The sequence below is a fragment of the Schistocerca gregaria genome, chromosome 6, assembly GCF_023897955.1.
Source record: "Schistocerca gregaria isolate iqSchGreg1 chromosome 6, iqSchGreg1.2, whole genome shotgun sequence".
In the NCBI taxonomy this organism is placed as follows: Eukaryota; Metazoa; Arthropoda; class Insecta; order Orthoptera; family Acrididae; genus Schistocerca; species Schistocerca gregaria.
In genome coordinates, this window is record NC_064925.1 from 115,361,107 (window position 1) to 115,381,697 (window position 20,591).

A 20,591-nucleotide genomic window follows, 5' to 3' on the forward strand; every position below is an offset into this window, starting at 1 on the left:
AAGGATAATTACGGTGTCAGTTTTACAGATGAGCCTTTGACACGCACCTGTGCAAGTCAGAATGATCCACAGCGGTTGGATAGGTCTATAGTCAGATTCATCCCTATGGTCTCATATGCTTTTAGTAAAAGTTGTAAGGCAAAATGAGACTAATATGTCCATGGTGACCCTAGCAAGCATAATACATGAGACTTCCTGGCAGATTAAAACTGTGTGCCGGGCCGAGACTCGAACTCGGGACCTTTGCCTTTCGCGGGCAAGTGCTCTACCAACTGAGCTACCCAAGCACGATTCACGTCCCTTCCTCATAGCCTTACTTCTGCCAGTTCCTCGTCTCCTACCTTCCAAACTTTACTGAAGCTCTTCGAGTCTCGGTCCGGCACACAGTTCTGATCTGCCAGGAAGTTTCATATCAGCGCACACTCCGCTGTAGAGTGAACATTTCATTCTATAATACATGAGTGTTGCACCTCACCTAACATAAATTCATCATTTATCGAAGAAATAAAACTGGTCCACAACAATCCCTGCTTACTATAAAATTTTCTGGATTATGCAGGGTGATTTTTTTCCACCGTGTGCGAACTCTAGAGCTTGACCGTTGAGAAGATGCGGAACAAAAAAGGTCTACTGAACTTCTGTCCGGAAATGCATGGTTTCCTTGTTAGAGACCATTTATTCAATCATACATTGTTACAGAGCCTGCTGTGTGACAGGCGCGGTACTATGCAGACACAGTTACATTGTATGTTAAAACTGGTTCCCATGTGCCTCACTCTACGCATGCGCATATGTGCCGTAGCATATTCTGCCTCACACGTTCCGATCGGCCAGGCTGCATTCGTATAGTGTCAAAGGCAATGCCGCGCCGGGTAGCCGCGTGGTTTGAGGGGCCTTGTCACGGTCCGTGTGTCTCCTCCAGTCGGAGGTTCGAGTCCTCCCTCGGTATTGGGTGTGTGTGTCGTCCAGTGTATAAGTTATGTAGAGTTAGATTAAGTGGTGTGTAGGGTTAGGGACCGATGACCTCTGCAATGTGGTTCCATAAGACCTTACCACCAACATCCAACTTTCAAAGGGAGCGTGAAAACGCATCTATGGCGTCTCCACATTTGGAATGGACTCTGCATACATTATGCTTTTGAGATGGCCCCTCAACCATAGATCACACGTGTTGAGATTCGGTGAACGAGCGGGCAATGCACCTGGAACCAGGCTAATAGAACAAGTAAAATTTGTGACTATAAATGTGTTTGATGCTGTGTAACCATTCGTATACCTCACGAGACGCAATCCGCGGTTCGCGAAGTCAAGAACTACGAGAACAATCGCGAGTACATGATTAGATGCCCGCGAGCATTTCATCCGCGCCGGTAAATGAATCTTGGATTACCTACATTGCCACAAACGCCGCATCTCGACTGCAGTGTGGGTTAATGTATTGTGGTGTAGTGTTACTGTGTGTACCAGTGTATCAACAAATTTGTTATTTTGTGAAGAGTGTAACAGTGCAGCCCTGTGTAGCGCAAGGGTTAAAAAAATACATCAATGAAATGTAATAGGCTAAAACTTGAATTTTGGTAATTGGCACTCCTTTGTTCCCCTTGTCATTTGTCTTTTATTACAGCAATACTCAAGCTGCTGTTCCTAGACTGGAACGGAAGAAGCGAATGACGATTGGATTTACGAGGTGAGTTGGTACAATTAGCAAATTCAGACGGAACTATAATCCCACCCTCCCTCATTCGTTACCACGTCCGTCGTGATTTCCTGATTCCTTAACCGCCCCTGTCTCAGACAAACGGCGGAACACTGTTGCTGACATTGAATACTATGATTGTTGTCTGCGGGGATAGGTCTCTCGATATAACCCTGCTGTCCACCGCCAGTTGACATTTGTCTTTCCGTAGTTAAACATCACGTCGACAAGCTTTCGATTCGAATACGGAACCATTGTGTACAACGCTGTATCACATCAACAACAAGATGAGTGAGAAAGAGAAGTGAATCAGACACAGCATTACCAGTTACTATGTCAGTAGAGGACGCTAGGGCATGTCGTATGAGGAACAGTATGACCCTCTATGGGGAAACCATGCATAGTATAACCGTCGCTGTAAGGTACAGCGCATAAAAGGCTGCAGTGTCTGTAACAAAGTATGTATGGTCTTTAGCACGGAACCCACGCCTTTCCGTACGTAAGTCCATTAGACCGCTTTAGTACCATTCCTTCTCATCGATCAATCCCTAATGCTGGACACAGTAGAAAAATCACCTTGTATACACATGAATCAGTTCCGCTCGATCTTACGAAATGCCCAGAATACGAAATTTGACAGTCAATGGCACTTGAATGTCCCAGAAAAAGAGTGGATAATTCAAGTGAATCAGTTAAAAAATCAGAATCTACGAATGAGCCACAGAGAGACAAATCTAATGCCTGAATTTTAAAATATTCCCCATGCAAGTAGCGTCACTGATCTAGTCGTGATGGAGCCTTGATCGGAACAAGGTGGCTATAAGCGCTCGGCAATTCTCATAAACTGCTCATCCAAGTTGCCGTTTCTCTCCATATTCAGCACTCAACGGCGTGGAGAAGCTGTGAACGCCGAAATATGCTGCACAATGAAACACATCTGCTGCCAGTTGCCAAAAACACCCTACTTCACCTCTGAAGATGCTGTCGTCCTGTGTCTCGTTCTGTGTCTCAAGCTGAAGTGGTCTCTTCACGATCCCCAAACAAAGTGTTCTCTTCCACAACAGAGTTCTTTCTGCTCCCCACAAGACAACGCAATTCTTATGTGCCAATGGAGAACGCTCTGCTAAATGCTGGCCAATGACACTTTTGTAAATAGGAAAACAATGTCACCTCCTAAGAAAGGTTTTACAATGTCAACTAATCGTTTCACTTCCACATACGCAGTTCTTAAATATTTCTGATTTACACACCCACTCTTCTAGTATGTTTCACATTTCAACCAATATGCTCATTTCCATGCCCGCATTTGTTGGGAACTGCATACCGGCTTCCCCTTTGTTGTGTACATAGTTCTGCGTACTCAGCACGTACGCAACTTTCCCAATAGAGAGCACCCCACTAAGCACAACAGCGCAGGCGCAGCGTTCGTCCGTCTCCGCACTACGAGATGGCGCTGTCTTAGAGACGGACCAAATTCTGCTTCCGCCGATCCATGTATTAATATGTAACGCAGCCAATGAGATTGCTGCTAACGTAGAACCTTTTCTCCTCGCGGATCACACTCTCGCAGTGATACCTGAACGCTCGAGGTATTATAACGAGTGTACAGACCTCCGATTAGTCAGTCTGCATTAGTCTGTACCAGTCTACATTAGTCTGTACCTGTCTATAGTCAAGTTTCAGTCTGCGCCTAATATGATTATCATATTTCTGTAAATAGCCATGAAGAGAAATGTATAGACACTTTGTCAAGTATCAGAGATATGTGAGAATAAGAGTAACATACCAAGACCAAAGGAAATTAAGATTGTCAATTGTAAACAGCATCCAGAATCAAGTAATTTCTATGCTTTTTATTATTTTAATAAATGTGTATGAAAATTAATCAAGTTCTGTTTAAAGTTGGTTACCGTCAATCTGCTACTGTAAGAGTGCAAGTGGCATTTCTATCATCTGAAGATAAACAGGCCACGATAAGACCACGAGACATATTGCTGACACTCCCCTACTTCACTAGAGCGACAAGTGAAATAATCTGATGGTGTGTGTACCGAATGTCTTACAGTACGCACACCACACCCTCCTTTGTAGTTTTCTTTTTTTAAGATTAACCATGGAGCCCTCTTACAACTATTTAGATAAGAAGTTGTTCGTCTTGTGCAAATCAGTGCCCGAAAGTCACCTTGGTACTTCACGAAGAGAAAATTCCTTACTTCTCACAAAATGCCGAGATCACCATCTGTTACTGACTTACCATTGCGCACCATTCTCGGCAGGCGATTTTGACGTGGTGGCACTCGGTTCCAAGAACAAGATTCTGCACAAGCGGAGGTATTCGTCGAACTATGTTTTATGTGGTCTGTCATTTTCGCACTGGGTCCGGTATCGTGCAGGGTGCGTTGCACAAAACGCTGCAGCAACACGGACTCCCAGCTGCCTTTCCCAAACACATCCTCCGTCATGTGTTTTATCTACCCCGAGTAGTCACTTCGCTTCATTCCCTCGCTCTCTCCTCTGAAATGCGAGTCGCGTCTTGAGGATAGGGTGACTGGAACAAACACCATCTCGATGGCCAGGGCTCTATGCCCAGCCACTTTCATCAGGGATAGAGCTAAACTACCGAGAATATTACTTGCAAAACAGCAACTATGAGAGCGAAGGAATTAACGTAGACCCAGACAGCTTAATACTGAAGCCACTGACATATATAATAACACACATTATCAACTTTTTAATTTGTGGGTGCCGGCCAGTGTGGCCGAGCGGTTCTAGGCGCTGCAGTCTGGAACCGCACGACCGCTACGGTCGCAGGTTCGAATCCTGCCTCGGGCATTGATGTGTGTGATGTCCCGGTTGGTAAGTTTTAAGTAGTTCTAAGTTATAGAGCACTGATGACCTCAGAAGTTAAGTCCTATGGTGCTGAGAGTCATCTGATTTAGACACAAAAACAGCAAACGACAAAAAAAATGGAATTTTCTTATTTAGTCAGCTCTCATACTGCGTAACATGGTCAGTCATAAGCTGTTCGGTAATACATTATTAGATCTTCCACGTATGTATGGTGAAAAATCGGAAAAAGGAATATCCAGGGTCCTACATTCGAATGACACGCTAACTCAGAGTATCACAGATTTAGCACCCAATATAAAGAATTAATGTACTTTTCGTTTCCAATCACGCGAATAACTGCTACAAATGGTTGAATTTCATGACGCTGATGGAATCACAGCATTAATCATATTAGCTATATACCAGCACGATAACCCATCACTGGAGGACCTTAATTTATGGAAATAGCTGCCAAAGAATATTTCTCATCCTGAAAAGGTTAAAATACCATGGGACAACTGCATTAAAAATTGTACCGGTAGAGCAAATACCATGAGGGGCGTAAGTAATGAGGCTGCCAAGATTATTAATAATATTGCCGGAAACTATTCCAGCAGGCACACTATGACAGATCGGCAAGCACGTGCTGCAAAAATATCTCCACTAGTATTAAGAAATCTCTTGTTTAGTTCGTAAGGGCAATAAACTTAATATGACTTCCTATACTAAATAATGGTTTATTGAAAAAGTTGTTCGTACGTATTCCGGCGGCTTCACATATCTCTTCTTTTACTTACTGGGAGCAGATGATTATCTCTAAGAAAGGTATAGTGATGGCATGCAGGTTTCGTTTTAGAGCGTAATTTAGATGTGAAAGTTTTTTGTACAAAAACCGCCTGTTTCGAATTCCCTATTGAAGGGACATTTTTAGAAAGATCAAAGTCCTTAATGTAGATTCCAAGGCAAACACGTATGTGTGCTCGCAGCTCACGAACAAATTCTTGCTTTCAAGTAAAGGTCTTCGGACAAGTCGTTTGCATAGTAATCACTTTCGTCAATGAGGGAGCTTTTAATCAATATTTTCCACATGGAAAGCTGATTAAATATAAAAATGAATTGGGAATTAAAAACAAATTAACTGACAATGTACGACTTTCGAGCATGTCAGCATGAGGATACGAAACCTTTGTAGGTGACATCTCATTCAGTTTAAATTCATGTAAAGTATTCACAGTTGCGAATTTGGACAACAGTCAGCTGTATAAAGGGATGACGAAAATGAAAATTAGTGCCTGACGAGGCTCGAGCAGGATTTCCCATGTATCGCGGACGGTCGCCGTTATCATTAGGTCATCGGAGTATGCTTCATGGTCTGACCCAAACCTGCAGATGTCATCAACCACGTGTCTACAACCTGCTGTCGTAAACTATGTGTATTTCTATACATGGTACACATTTCGATTGGAAATCAGCTTTCCCTGTTTCGGGGGATGAATGTGATATTGCAGTGTTCGTGTTGTTCAGCAGTGTGATGCAATGGTCATTCGTAAATACATGGATGTCTAAAGCAACAGACACTGCGACAGCTACAGCCATTATGAAATACATGAATTGTCTACGCAGTTCGAATGTGGACAACCATCAGCTGCAAATGGAATGACGACAGTGTAAATTTGTGCCCAACCGGGACTCGACCCCGGATTTCTTGCTTATCGCGAATAGTGACCTTACCATTAGATTATCCGAGCATGTTTCACGGCCGGACCCAAAATTCCATATCCCATCAACCATTTTCCTACAGACTGAGCCCTCACATCCATTTAGTGCGTTCCCGTACTGGGGAGGCACATTCATTGAAAGGTCAAGTTCACTGTGTTCGCGGATAAATACGATTTAGCGATGGTTTTGTTGTTCAGAAGTGCGATGCAATATTCCTCAGAACACGCATGTATGTGCGAAGAAAGAGGTACTGCGGTGACTACAGCCTTTATGAAATACTCCACATGCATTTACAGTTGAAAATATCCATCACCTATATGTATAATAGAATGGTGACAATGAAAATGTGCACCGGCCTGGACCTGGAACTTTGATTTCTCGCTTACCGTGTACGGTCTCCTTATAATCAGACTATGCGAACACACTTCACAGCCAGACCCAAACAACCATATAACGTAAGTCTGCACCACTGCATCCCTCATGTATATTCCCATATAGGAGAGACTTTTTAAAAGTCGCTTGCGCGGTGGCGGCAGATAAATAAGATATTGTTGAGCCTTTGTTGATCAGAAGTACAACACAAAGTTCTTTCGGAAGGAATGTTGCATCGCAGTTTTGAAAAACACCGTGAATATAATATCTAATTTAAATTCATGTCGATGGCGGAAATCTGGTGCAGATGAATATTTTCAGCTGTCACGAAACGCCGAGTTCTGGCTTAGGCGCCGACAAAAAATAAATACCACAACAGACTGGACGACGAACCTGTGTTGGGAATTCAGCTCTCATCCATAATACCTGTTAATTTCCCGGAGTCGGCAAAGAAGTACAGCTGAATGGAATGGATAGCGTGTTGAAAGGAGGGCATAGGATGCACAGTCACAAAAGTAAAACAAAAGATATGGAATAGAGTTAAACTAAATTAGGCGATGTTGAAAGAGTAAGATTAGGAAGTGAGACACTAGAAGAATAGGTGCGTTTTACGATGGCAGATGTGGAGAGCATACGAAAAGTAAAATAACAACTGCAGGAAAACTCAGGAGTTAAATTTATTAACATGTAGTGTATGGTCTTGTGCGGAAGAGAAACATCGATGATAGGCTGTGTAGTCATTAAAAGAATAGAAGCTTTTGAAATGTGGTGCTAAAGTACAAAGCTGAAGATTAGTTGCGTAGATTGAGTCACTGATAGAATTGGCCAGAAAATGTGTACCATAACTTGACTAAAATGAAAGCTATCGGTGATAGATTACATTCTGAGACATCGGGGAAACGTCAATTTAGTATACAAGTGATATGTTGGCGACATAAATTGGATATGGAGGCCACGACATGAGTACAATGATCGGTTTGAAATGGGTGCGGATTGCAGCGCTATTCGGAGATGATGAGGCTTGCACAGCATAAAGTAGCGTGAAGAGCTGCTTCAGATCGGTCGTCGGAGCACAATAACAACAACAACAGCAGCAACAACTGGTCTTAATCACTGTGCCACATACGTTACGATATTCGAGATTACAACATTTGGTATGGAGCGTACTGCCATCATTCGGGCAGTCTTTCGAAAGAGGAACATCGTGAAGCCTACAGACTGTCTTGTCTCACATGCTTTTGACAGAAACGTAACAAATGACTTGGAAAAACCTATGTAACGGTGCAATAACTAATTCCCTGCACTCGTCATGTCATTTTTGTTCTACATGAGCTGCAATAATGATCCAAAACATTATGACCAACTGCTTAATAGCTTTTTTGTTCGTCCTAGGAAAAAAAATACATCACTGATTCTCCTTATCAGGGATCCGACCGTTTGTTGGTAGGTTTCTGTAGGTATGTGACGTTAGCTGTCGCCACACAGGTCATGCAATTCGTGTAAATAACGGGCCACTGATTTACGTGTGCGTTCATGGCGCCCGAAAGATACCTACACGGGTTCTTTTCGATTTATATCTTGCGAATTTGGTCGCAGACACATCTACGTGAGCTCACTACAATGCAGCTCGTACCACTGTAGCACTGTTCTGGCTCCCAGACTATAATTACACTGTTGAAAGATAGCATCTCGGTCGGGTGACGTAACAAGGGATGCAGGTGGTTTGCACCTGTCAGCGTGTCTTCAATTACTACCAAAGGTCCCATGCAAGTTCAGAAGAATGTCTCCCTTAGCGTAATATACCCCCAACAGCCTGTGTCCGTTCGCGCTGCACGTTTCGAGCCTCCGTTCGCCTCCACGACAGCGTTTGTGGAGACACCAACGACCTGGCGTAGCAAAAATACGACCCACCCGAAGGGTCGGCACGTTTTCCTTGACCAACAGTCGAATCCTGATGGTCCCGAGCCCAGTGCATTCATAATTGACGATGTCTTTGGATCAAAATGTGAACATTTAGGGATGACTTGCTGCTTAGGTCCATCTTCGAAAATGTACGATGAACGCTGTATTCCGAAAGACTTGTGCGTGCACAAGCATTGCGCTCTTTCGGGAGAGATGACACACATCACCATCTATCGCAATTTGCAAAGCGTACAAGCCTTCGAACTCCACGTGTTGTGAAGAGTCGTGGACGTCCAACCATTTCACACCTAACGGTAGTTTCACCTCTTTCCGTAGATGCTCACGACAGTAGCACGTTAACATTCGACCAGCTTCATTGTTTTCGATATACTCGCGAGCCGTGCATGGCTCGTGTTCATGCCATTTATTGTTTGTCATCTTCTATTACGGTACTGCCGCCTCGTTTTTGTTATTCCATTTAGTGGCGTCACTAACTGCCCGCCTTACTTGCCCACGAGCGGCAGCAGCAGCGCATATCGACAAGTGCACTGTCGTACCATGTCTGGAGCGACCGATAGTATTTCCTGGTCGTCGTGTGTCTGGCGGTCAGATGGAGACGGACCAGCAGTGCAGTCCGGACGCAGGAGCAGCAGTGAAGTCGTGGACGATGCGCCGGTGACGCGCGGACAGCCAGTGCTCGCCGACCACTGGCGACACACATGAAGTGTCCGACAGAAGGAGGCTGGAGAAGGAATGACCGTTGGTTGGTCGATCGGTTAGTCGTCTCTTAGGCCGACGCATATTTGGTCCTTTCATCGTTTCCGGGTCTGGGAGTCGGTCGGTTGGCGAGGATCAGCAAGGAAGTCTCCGTCACGCGTGCTCTGGCCCGGGCGGCTGGCAGTGTGCACGCGCGGTTGGAATGTGAGGAGCTGCTTGCGGGTGCTACAAAGTTCGTCGTCCACCGATCTTGGACATGAAAGTTGAGTCCTCACTTAACCTACTATCGAGCCTCAACTGTTTACATATCTTCGTTTGGCCCTTTTTGTCGCTTTTGGGACATTCCCGCGAGCAACAACGTCGGCTGAGATTCCAACCGTCTTCTCGTGTTTAACTTAATTTATTTCCTGTTATGGAAGTTGACTAGCGGTATCGTCTGCATTAAGGTTGTTGACGTTCCGGTTACCTGCCCTGGTCGTTGACGTAATTTTCGGCAGTATATTTTCCTCGTCGTGTTGTTGCTGTCCAGCGCGGCGTGTAATTCGACAGCTGAGATGTTGTTGGTTGTTGTGGGCGCCAATATTCTGTGTGTCGTTGTATTGAAATCTTGTGGTCGTTTTACTGGTTGCCTGGAGCGGAACTGATTTTGTTGATTGGTCGGTCACCTGTCTGTCGGTTGGGTTGCCTTCAGATTAATAAGTCGTTGGACATGCTGCCTCTTTCACCTAAACGGGCTTTAGTGTTACAATCTCAGCCTGATCATCAGAAACTTCTGAGCGCCTTTCCTTGTGAGATTGTTATTCTTATATCTGGGGCCTTCAGCCGAATTTTACATGAGATGTTTTAATATAAGGCCTTCTGCCTTTTAAATTGAAACTCTTTTGCTAGGCCTTAAGCCGATAAACATACTTTGTTGACATGTGGCCTTGTATTAATACATCTCAAATTAATGTTCCTGTCTTGACCTTAAGGCGTAAAATTTTTATGCATTTGTATTTGCATTAAATGTTTTAAGATACGGCATTCAGCCTTTTGATTGAAACTCCTCTTATTGCTTAGTATGCGGCGTCCAGCCAAGTTCCTTTAAAACTGAATTGCCAAGACCTTCATCCTGTTTAGATTGTAGATTTATAAAATATTTCTGGGTGAAACCCCCAGAAGAACCTTGTATTTCAATTTCATGCTTAGGCCTTGTCTCTTGGATTTTGAGTGTGGCCTTCAGCCGATCTAAAGTTAATGAAAGGAGGTGGACCAAATTTTGAGTATTTTGCATCCTTGTTGTAGTATTGTGTGTTGATAAATAAAGTTTGTATGTTGAGTGCTCCTTTCCACAAACTAAGCCGCTCTGTCCTGCCAGCCCAGGCGTTTCAACTCGTTTACAGGGTCTGCGTTATAATAATCTGCTCTTTGCCAACATTGCAATGTTGGAACACTTCTGCATACTAGGAAAGATGGAAGGCTTTTCAATGTCAGTCTTCTGAAGAGTAAGACAAAGCGCTACGAGATTGTTGCTTGTGAACTCCTGTATGCTGATGATGCTGCAATTGTTGCGAACTCTGCAGAAGAGCTGCAAGAGCTAGTATCAAGATTTAGTCACGCATGCCACCTATTCTCGAAGAGTGTAAGACCGCAATTATAGTTCAGGGTGCTAACACAAAGCCGAATATCACACTAGATGTCACTACTCTGCAAGTCGTAGATAACTTCTGCTATCTTGGATCTACTATAGAGTCAAACATGCCTGTTGACAAGGAAATGGCTGCTCGCATTGGAAGAGCTGCGACAACGTTTGGTTAACACTCTACACGTGCTTGGAAAAACAACAAACTCTCTTTGACCACCAAAATTCTTGTACATCAAACTTGCGCCCTAGGCATCCTTTTGTATGCATTGGAAACATGTCTACCTATGCCAAACAAGAACGTCGCCTTAATGCTTTCCACACGCGGTGCCTGAGATCCATCCTCGGAGTAACGTGGAAGAACCGAGTGACCAACGAAGCAGTGCTATCTAAAACTAACTGCAACAGTATTTCAGCTATCTTGAAGCAGAGACGACTCCGCTGGCTGGGACACTTCCACCGTATGGATCCGGACAGATTACCACGTGAGGTGATACTTGGAGAGATCTCTATAGCCGAAAGACCTGTAGGACGTCCTGTATTGAGGTTCAAGGACTCCTGTAAACCAGATATGGAGAACTTTGGAATCGACACAAGTGATGGGAGGCACGGGCTAGCATGAGACCAGAGTGGCGTGATGATATATCATCTGGAGTGTCGAAGCCTGCTGAAGCCTTCGCAATGCTACCACTGCTCCTGCCTCAGCCGCCAGATACACTTGTGACAATTCCGGCAAGAGATACCGTGCAGCTATTGGCTTGACAAGTCATATGAAAAAATGCAACCCATAAACACACAGACACTGCAACAATGCTCAAAGTACTTACGGGCATTCAGCCAGGTTGAATTTTCGACAACTGCCGATATTTCGGCGGATGCACACTCCGCCATTTTCAAGGCTTAAATGCAACGACCAGACGAAGTGCAGAAAACACGAGAGCTCGGTTTTGCGAGTCTAACAGAAAAGATACACACCTAAACAAAAGCCACCAAAGATGAACGAAGTCAGAGCTATCGATAGTAAGAAACTATGGACTGGTAGTTGAGGAAACGTTAACTCTGTCCCTATGATTTTTAACAAGTGAAAGAGCAGGATTCCAGGCCGAGTTTAAACAAAAGCCTCCATCCCTATTCACAAGGTTGCTAGCCAATTTAATTTCAACAGACTCCTTAATCACACTATCCCAATAGCCGGACGTGCATGCTAATATCTCGGTATTATTATACCACATGGGGTGACCAGTGTCCAAACAATGTTCGGCAATAGCAGATCTGCTAGGCTGCTGTAGTCGCGTGTGCCGTTCATGTTCAATACAACGGTCCTCCACGGTCCTGATGGTCTGACCAATGTATGCCATGCCACAGCTACAAGGAATGCGGTAAACACCTGCCTTACGTAAACCAAGATCAACCTTAACAGACCCCAAAAGCGCTTTAATCTTAGATGGAGGTCGGAAAACACATTTCACATTGTATTTCCGTAAAATACGACCTATCTTGTTTGAAGTGCTTCCTATGTAGGGCAAAAAGGCAATAGATTTAGGAGTCAACTGAGAATTATCATCAGTCACTTGGCGCACAGTTGGTTGATATCGCAACGCCCGTTCAATCTGTCTTTCACTATACCCATTGTGGTGGAAGGTAGCCTCAAGATGGGCCAGCTCAGCAGGCAAAGTCTCAACGTCGGAGATGACATGTGCCCTGTGTACCAGGGTACGAAGTACCCCTTCACGTTGGGCCGGATGATGATAACTGTCCGCCTGCAGATACAAGTCAGTGTGAGTTCGCTTCCTATAAACTGCATGTCCCAACGATCCATCCACCTTCCTCCTAACCAAAACGTCAAGAAAGGGAAGGCAACCATCCTCTTCCACCTCCATGGTAAAACGAATGTTGGGGTGGATCGAGTTTAGATGTTCTAAAAAGGCATCCAAATTCTCCCTGCCATGCGGCCAAACAACAAAAGTATCGTCAACCGCATTCCTTGTAGCTGTGGCATGGCATACATTGGTCAGACCATCAGGACCGTGGAGGACCGTTGTATTGAACATAAACGGCACACGCGACTACACCAGGCTAGCAGATCTGCTATTGCCGAACATTGTTTGGACACTGGTCACCCCATGTGGTATAATAATACCGAGATATTAGCATGCACGTCCGGCTACTGGGATAGTGTGATTAAGGAGTCTGTTGAAATTAAATTGGCTAGCAACCTTGTGAATAGGGATGGAGGCTTTTGTTTAAACTCGGCCTGGAATCCTGCTCTTTCACTTGTTAAAAAACATAGGGACAGAGTTAACGTTTCCTCAACTACCAGTCCATAGTTTCTTACTATCGATAGCTCTGACTTCGTTCATCTTTGGTGGCTTTTGTTTAGGTGTGTGTTATCTTTTCTGTTAGACTCGCAGAACCGAGCTCTCGTGTTTTCTGCACTTCGTCTGGTCGTTGCATTTAAGCCTTGAAAATGGCGGAGTGCGCATCCGCCGAAATATCGGCAGTTGTCGAAAATTCAACCTGGCTCAATGCCCGTAAGTACTTTGAACATAGTTTACGCCAGGAGAAGCTCAGGTTACACACTGCAACAATCATTACCAAGATGTCGTGGCCAATATATATTTGTCAAAGTCGCTTATCTCAGACGATTACGCCATTTGCAGCCCATATCATCGCTAAGTGATCCCCATCCGTGTCTGCTCCGCCTGCATACTTTTGTTACCGCTTCACGTGCGCGCAACGCTAGCAGCTGCCATACAGCGTGGCGTTAGGCAATGATCATACTCTTTGGTTTAATCACTATATTTTGTATTTGCACACGATGAAAAATCTGTTAAGATTATGTAGAACATATTTTTATTCGGGCTATGACTCGTCCGTTTAGATTTAAGATACTTTGTAGAGAACGTTAAGCAAGACTTAAGTGTATCGTCTAGCTTAGCAGAACACGGCGACAAGGGAGATTCTAATAAAGTTATACAACTCAGCTCAAGGAATGAAACCCCCAGTTAACTTACACGAGACATTAACTCATACTCAGCGTGGTGCACAAACAAGAACACGGAAAATGCGAAATATGCGGTGCAGCTAACTTGCGGAAACGTTTCCGCTGTTCATTCGGTGTCACCTTAAGTACCGTATTTCCTCGGCGCGTCGCGTGCGCACTGCAATATTCCGCTCGTGCCGCAGCGGGCGTCAGTTTTATCGCGTGCGAGCGCAACTCCAGAAGCCCCGTTTCCTGCGCAGAGGTGCGAGGTCGCATATCCACGGCCTGCGGCAATGTCGCCAGGTCTGCGAGAGTTGTGGCCGAGCGCCGCACTTGCGGGCGCCGCGGAAGAGCGTAAATATAGCCGGCCCGTGGCGGCGCTTCCTGTTGTGTCTGCAGACAGCGCCTTCTTCCTTCCTGTCCCCCACGGTCGCCGCAATTCGTCCTCCGCCATGGCCCGGCAGGCAGCTGCGGGTTCGGCCGCACTGAAAGCGACCGTGCAGGAGCCACTAACACGTCAACTTTCCAAAGCCATACACGTCGATTTTGATCAGCTTTCAATATGCTGCAGTGTACAGCAAAATAAATGTTACGCGGACATGTGTCCGGAAACGCTTACTTTCCATGTCAGAGCTCATTTTATTACTGCTCTTCAAATCACATTAATCATGGAAAGGAAATATACAGCAACAGAACGTACCAGCGTGATTTCTAACACTTTGTTACAGGAAATGTTCAAAACGTCCTCCGTTAGCGAGGATACATGCATCCACCCTCCGTTGCATGGAATCCCTGATGCGCTGATGCAGCACTGGAGAATGGCGTATCACAGCCGTCCACAATACGAGCACGAAGAGTCTCTGAAATCTCTTGTCTACGCAACCCCGGTACCAAATGTAAATGCCCCCATAAATGAAAGTCAAGAGGGTTGAGGTCAGGAGAGCGTGGAGGCCATGGAATTGGTCCGCCTCTACCAATCCATCGGTCACCGAATCTGTTGTTGAGAAGCGTACGAACACTTCGACTGAAATGTGCAGGAGCTCCATCGCGCATGAACCACATGTTGCGTCGTACTTGTAAAGGCACATGTTCTAGCAGCACAGGTAGAGTATCCCGTATGATATCATGATAACGAGATCCATTGAGCGTAGGTGGAAGAACATGGGGCCCAATCAAGACATCACAACAATGTCTGCCCAAACGTCCCCAGAAAATCTGTGTTGATGGCGTGATTGCACAATTACGTACGGATTCTCGTCAGCTCACACATGTTGATTGTGAAAATTTACAATTTGATCACGTTGGAATGAAGCCTCATCCGTAAAGAGAACGTTTGCACTGAAATGAGGATTGACACATTGTTGGATGAACCATTCGTAGAAGTATACCCGTGGAGGCCACTCAGCTGCTGATAGTGCCTGCACACACTGTACACGGTAGGGAAAGAACTGGTTCTCCCGTAGCACTCTCCATACAGTGACGTGGTCAACGTTACCTTGTACAGCAGCAAATTCTCTGACGCTGACATTAGGGTTATCGTCAACTGCACGAAGAATTGCCTCGTCCATTGCAGGTGTCCTCGTCGTTCTAGGTCTTCCCCAGTCGCAAGTCATAGGCTGGAATGTTCCGTGCTGCCTAAGACGCCGATCAATTGCTTCGAACGTCTTCCTGTCTGGACATCTTTGTCCTGGAAATCTGTCTCGATACAAACGTACCGCGCCACGGCTATTGCCCCGTGCTAATCCATACATCAAATGGGCATCTGCCCCCTCCGCATTTGTAAACATTACAGTGACTGCAAAACCACGTCCGTGATGAACACTAACCTGTTGATGCTACGTACTGATGTGCTTGATGCCAGTACTGTAGAGCAATGAGTCGCATGTCAACACAAGGACCGAAGTCAACATTACCTTCATTCAATTGGGCCAACTGGCGGTGAATCGAGGAGTACAGTACATACTGACGAAACTAAAATGTGCTCTAACATGGAAATTAAGCTTTTCCGGACACAAGTTCACATAACATCTTTTCTTTATTTATGTGTGAGGAATGTTTCCTGAAAGTTTGGCAGTACCTTTTTGTAACACCCTGTATATGTCACGGAATAGCTAGTCACCGTTTTCTCTCGTTGGCAACAATGCCTGCGTTTGGAATGGCTATTGCTGTATGGATTTCAGATAAGGAGGCTTCGTTGTTCATGTTTAGGTAGGTTTCAGTCAGTTGCAAGCATTAGGTGGTCAGCGACTGGTGCTTCAAGTACAGAAGACTTATCTGAGTGCGATTATGTCTCGGAATAAAAAGTAACTTTCATTTTTTATCGCAAATTATAATACAATTTGTTTGAATCATGGTTGATTGTAATGTTAAAAATTGTGAAATTTATGTTAATGTTTATCTACAAAAATTCACTGTTTTGCCTAGCGTGACATATATGCAACACGAAATTAAAACTCTATTTGGAGCCACAAAAATAAGAATTGCAAGTAACGATTCGTTCTCTTTAGAGGTCTCTATCTCTCCATGAGATCCTGGCTATTGTTGAAGGGTAGTAAGAAGATGCAGCAGATATATTTACTGAACCTCCTGATGCTAATGTCGAGTCGGATCAAGATTCTGGGGAAGAAGATGGGGGAGGAAACGTCGACAATCTTGGACCAGGGCAACTCCAGGCTGGTGCAGAAGTGGTTTTAGCAAGTAAAAACATGTTAAGTAGTGAACCTGAGATTAATTTCTCTCCGGATGATAAACCAGATGAACAGGAAAAGTCACAGATCTTAAAAACTGTAATCAGAGATAGGTAAAAAGATGATCTGCGTAGTGTTAGTTCTGTATTTACTGAGAGTGATTATAGTAAATACAGAAATTTGTCTCCAGTTCAGTGCTTCGAATTATTTTGGAACTACGAAATAATTGAATTTCTTCCCACTAAATCGTTGAACTATGATATGTTCAAGAACTGCTCAGATCCAAAAATATCTGGCGATAATCCTTTACGTAGCAGAAGATATTACTGGGATTCTGGATTTGATCTGAGAAATCAAATGGTCCAAAACACAATAAGAAGGGACAGGTTTGAAACAATTATGTGATCCATTCACTATTGTGACAACACAAAAACAGACGCTAATGATAGAATGTGGAAACTTCGTCCATCAAGGGGGCAGAAATACCCGCTTGGAGAACATTATTTGATATTTCTGAATAAGAATCGTAGGAACGGTAACAGATTTTTTTAAATCATTAAAATAAAAATAAAAATCTTCAAATAAAAGGTCTACGGTTTTTAATGTACAACAGAGTGTCAAGATTGGTTGAAAGAGTAATTTTGTTTCGAAATTCCCTCCCGCTCATTATTTAGTTCTTCATTTCGACATTTGACAAGTAGTGTTCATCATTAATATCATATTTAGTCATATATGATGAACAGTCGCGTCCATTCGACAGTGGGCTCGCGTCGTACGATGTCGTTAGCCGAATTCCAGCGTCGGAGCACACTATAATAAATCTTTGCTCTCGGATTCAATGTTTCTGGTATAATTCTAATAATACCATGGGGTCCAAATAAATGCATCCACTGTTTAAAAGTCCATAACTGGCAAACTAATTGACAGAGTTGTCTCATCTTTGGCAGTGTTATAGTTTGTAGTTCCGGCAATCACCACAAAAGCGTTGTATTGCGTTGCTTTGTTTTGTCAGATGACAGTCGCCAGATAGTCAGTGTTTTGTTCTTAGTTGCACCTAGTTACTCGAGTAAACATGGCTGGCGCAAGGCTTACATTCCGTGAAATGAAGTCAGTTTTGAAGTGCTATTTTAAGTACGAAAACATTAATGAGGTCCAACGGCAATGACAAATTGAGTATCAGACTGAGCCACCGACACGTTTAACGATTCGTCGCATTCGAGACAAATTTGTTGCCGAAGGCTGTGTTAAAGATGTACACAAGCAACGATCTGGACGACCTCTAACAGTAACAAGTCCAGCTAACTTCCGTCATGTGTTACAAAAATTAACTTGCTCATCACAGAAGTCGTTGAGACAGGGTGCCCTTGAAACTGGAGTGAGTGGCTGAAATGTTTGGGGAATTTTGAAGACAGCAAAGTGGAAGTGCTACATCCCACGATTGCTACACGCAATGAACGAGGACGACCCAGATCGTAGAATGGAGTGTTGCGAGTGGTTTACTAACATGGTGCGCAACGATGAAGAGTTTGCAGGAATGATTGATCTGGGCCTCATCAGACCACACAAACTCAATGGTACAGGAAGTCGCCACAATTGCATCTACTGGGCCGCCGAAAATCCGAACGTCCATGTAGACAAAGCCGTGAATTTGCCAGGAGTAAATGTGTGGGTTGTCTTATGGGGACTTGATGGGGCCATTCTTCTTTGACGGCACAGTTACCGGTGACGTGTACCTTCAGAAGGTTCAGACATCCATTTTACCTGCCATCCGAGACATGTATGGAGACGGAAGAGTTTACTTTCAACAAGATGGTGCCCCAACCAACTAACAAAATCATGTTAGGCCGTATCTCGACGAAAATCTACCAGGAAGATGGATAACCGTGGAGGTGCTGTGGAGTATCCACCACGTTCCCCGGACCTAACTCCTCTGGACTTTTACCTGTGGGGAACACTAAAGGACGTCGTTTATCGACAAAAGACACGCACATTGGATGAACATCGAGAATCCATCGTACATTCAAGTGCAAATATGCAACGTTGCAGTCATTAGTTCGTGCTGGAGTTCGGCGGCATCGTTTGTGTGCGGATGTTAATGGTGACCATTTCGAACACCTACAGTGATATCTTTAAGTTGGACATTAAGCTACACATTCACCAAAGTGAGACAACTCCGTCAATTAGTTAGTAAGTTATGGACTTTTAAACAGTGGATGCATTTTTTCGGACCATTCTGTATAACTATGTTCCACGAAAAACGTAGTAATATGGGATGGCGTGGGCTATAAATGTCCAACACGTAACGGTGGGCACAGTGTGTGTGGGCCCACACCTCCGCTATCAGGATGCCAGGAAGATTGTCTGTAGGTGAAAGCCAGAGTTGCCACATTGAGCGAAGGTACAGCGCCAGTGCTTTCTTCTTGACGTGAGTGAGTCCAACACTTCCTTTGCGGAAGTGCAATGAGTAAAGTAAGAATAACAAAAGGGATGTTAAAAACTACACCAGCGTTCACCAAGTGTCCGAATACTGCCTGTATCCTAGAAGCCATCATTTCTGTCATTGGTAGTACGTGGGAGAATGGTTAAGTTCAGAAGCCATGTACACATTGACGTACTGAGCCCGCTGCAAAATGTCCAAGGATCTAAATCTGTTGACGCGAGTCTCTGTGCGGAGTCGTCGTAAAGGCCGCCGTACGTAGCATTGGTCCATGGAGCGATATCCCTGAACATTTGAGCATTCCCACCTTTGTCAGGGTTACATCCAGTCCTGCAGGCATACCTCTTCTTACCTCCATGTACCGTGATTTCCCTAGGTTGATCGTACTGCCTCCCACCGCCCCCTACTGTTGGAGCCAGAAAAGCTCCGTATTTCATCATCAATCCTTGATAAGAACATCATATCATCGGCGTACGAGCCAAATAGAAAAGTCACGAAGTGGACCTTCCAAGCGTCCCCGCAGTCCGTGAAGAATTGGTTCGAGGGCAATGGCAGATAACATGGCAGAAAGAGGAGAGCCCGGCCTTACGGACCTATTGACACGGACGGGGATGGACCGACAGCCATTTACCATAATCCTCGTGACCTCCCCATGGATCAAACGAAGCACAACAGATGTCGCCACACGTGGGATACCGATGTGTTATGTAATTGTACGCAGACCACTAAGCCATCCAGACACAGTGATCATTGCAACTGCACAGGCTTTCACGCCTCCCGTCAGACCCGAATTCTCGTGTTAACCACACCTTACTAACGCAATGCACCTAGCCCATTCTTCTGAGTCGCCGCGGCATTTCGCCGATTCCTGTGAGTTCGAAACTGCTGTACATCTGCACTGACAGATCGTTACCCGCCCGTGGAAACAAATGTTATTTTCAACAAAAACATTTTCTCATAGAGACACAGTATTATTCCCTACGCAAACAATATCATGAATAATTGAAGAAAAGAAGAGAGTTGTTTGCTTCGCAACACATCAATTACACCGCGCGAAACTGCAAAGTCAAGTTGGCGCTTGACGTAAACTAAATGCGCCGCTATTGATCATCGCGAGATACAAGCCTGAACCCCACGTTGTTCGTTATCGCAATGTGACTTACGTACTACGATGCAACAAGGGCTGTATTTATTTTTCCCACTGTTATTAAGTCGACTGGAAACAATACAAATGTCCACTCACACTCAATGAAAAATGAGGAAAAGATTTACTCCTCCGTGCTTTACTTCTCTTTACTACAGTACTAGAATGGACATAACGTTAATGAAAAACCGAGTATCACCGGTCATGTTAGACATAATTAATGGGTGACCAACAGTCCTACAGAGGGTTAAACGGTAGTTTTACATAGTTATGTGAATGGATCCCTATCGTTTCCAACATTATTATTTCTGAAAATGCGTTTTCGGAATACCTCTTTATCATATATGATTTATATGATTTAATTTGGTGTTAACAGTGCTATAAGTCCGATTGTTAGTCAAACGTCTAACGAAAAAAATGATGATGAGCAGGGCATTTCGAAAAAGAATGGCTTTTTCGACAGATTTGGGTGCCTTGTTGTAAT

At 44.4% G+C, this 20,591-nt stretch overlaps 1 non-coding gene across 1 annotated transcript; it reads right to left on the minus strand.

The window, feature by feature from the left end:
- Positions 1–213: 213 nt before the first annotated feature.
- Trnas-cga (transfer RNA serine (anticodon CGA)) lies at positions 214–288 on the minus strand. Its single transcript has one exon. It is a non-coding gene; the product is annotated as a tRNA-Ser (tRNA).
- Positions 289–20,591: the final 20,303 nt, after the last annotated feature.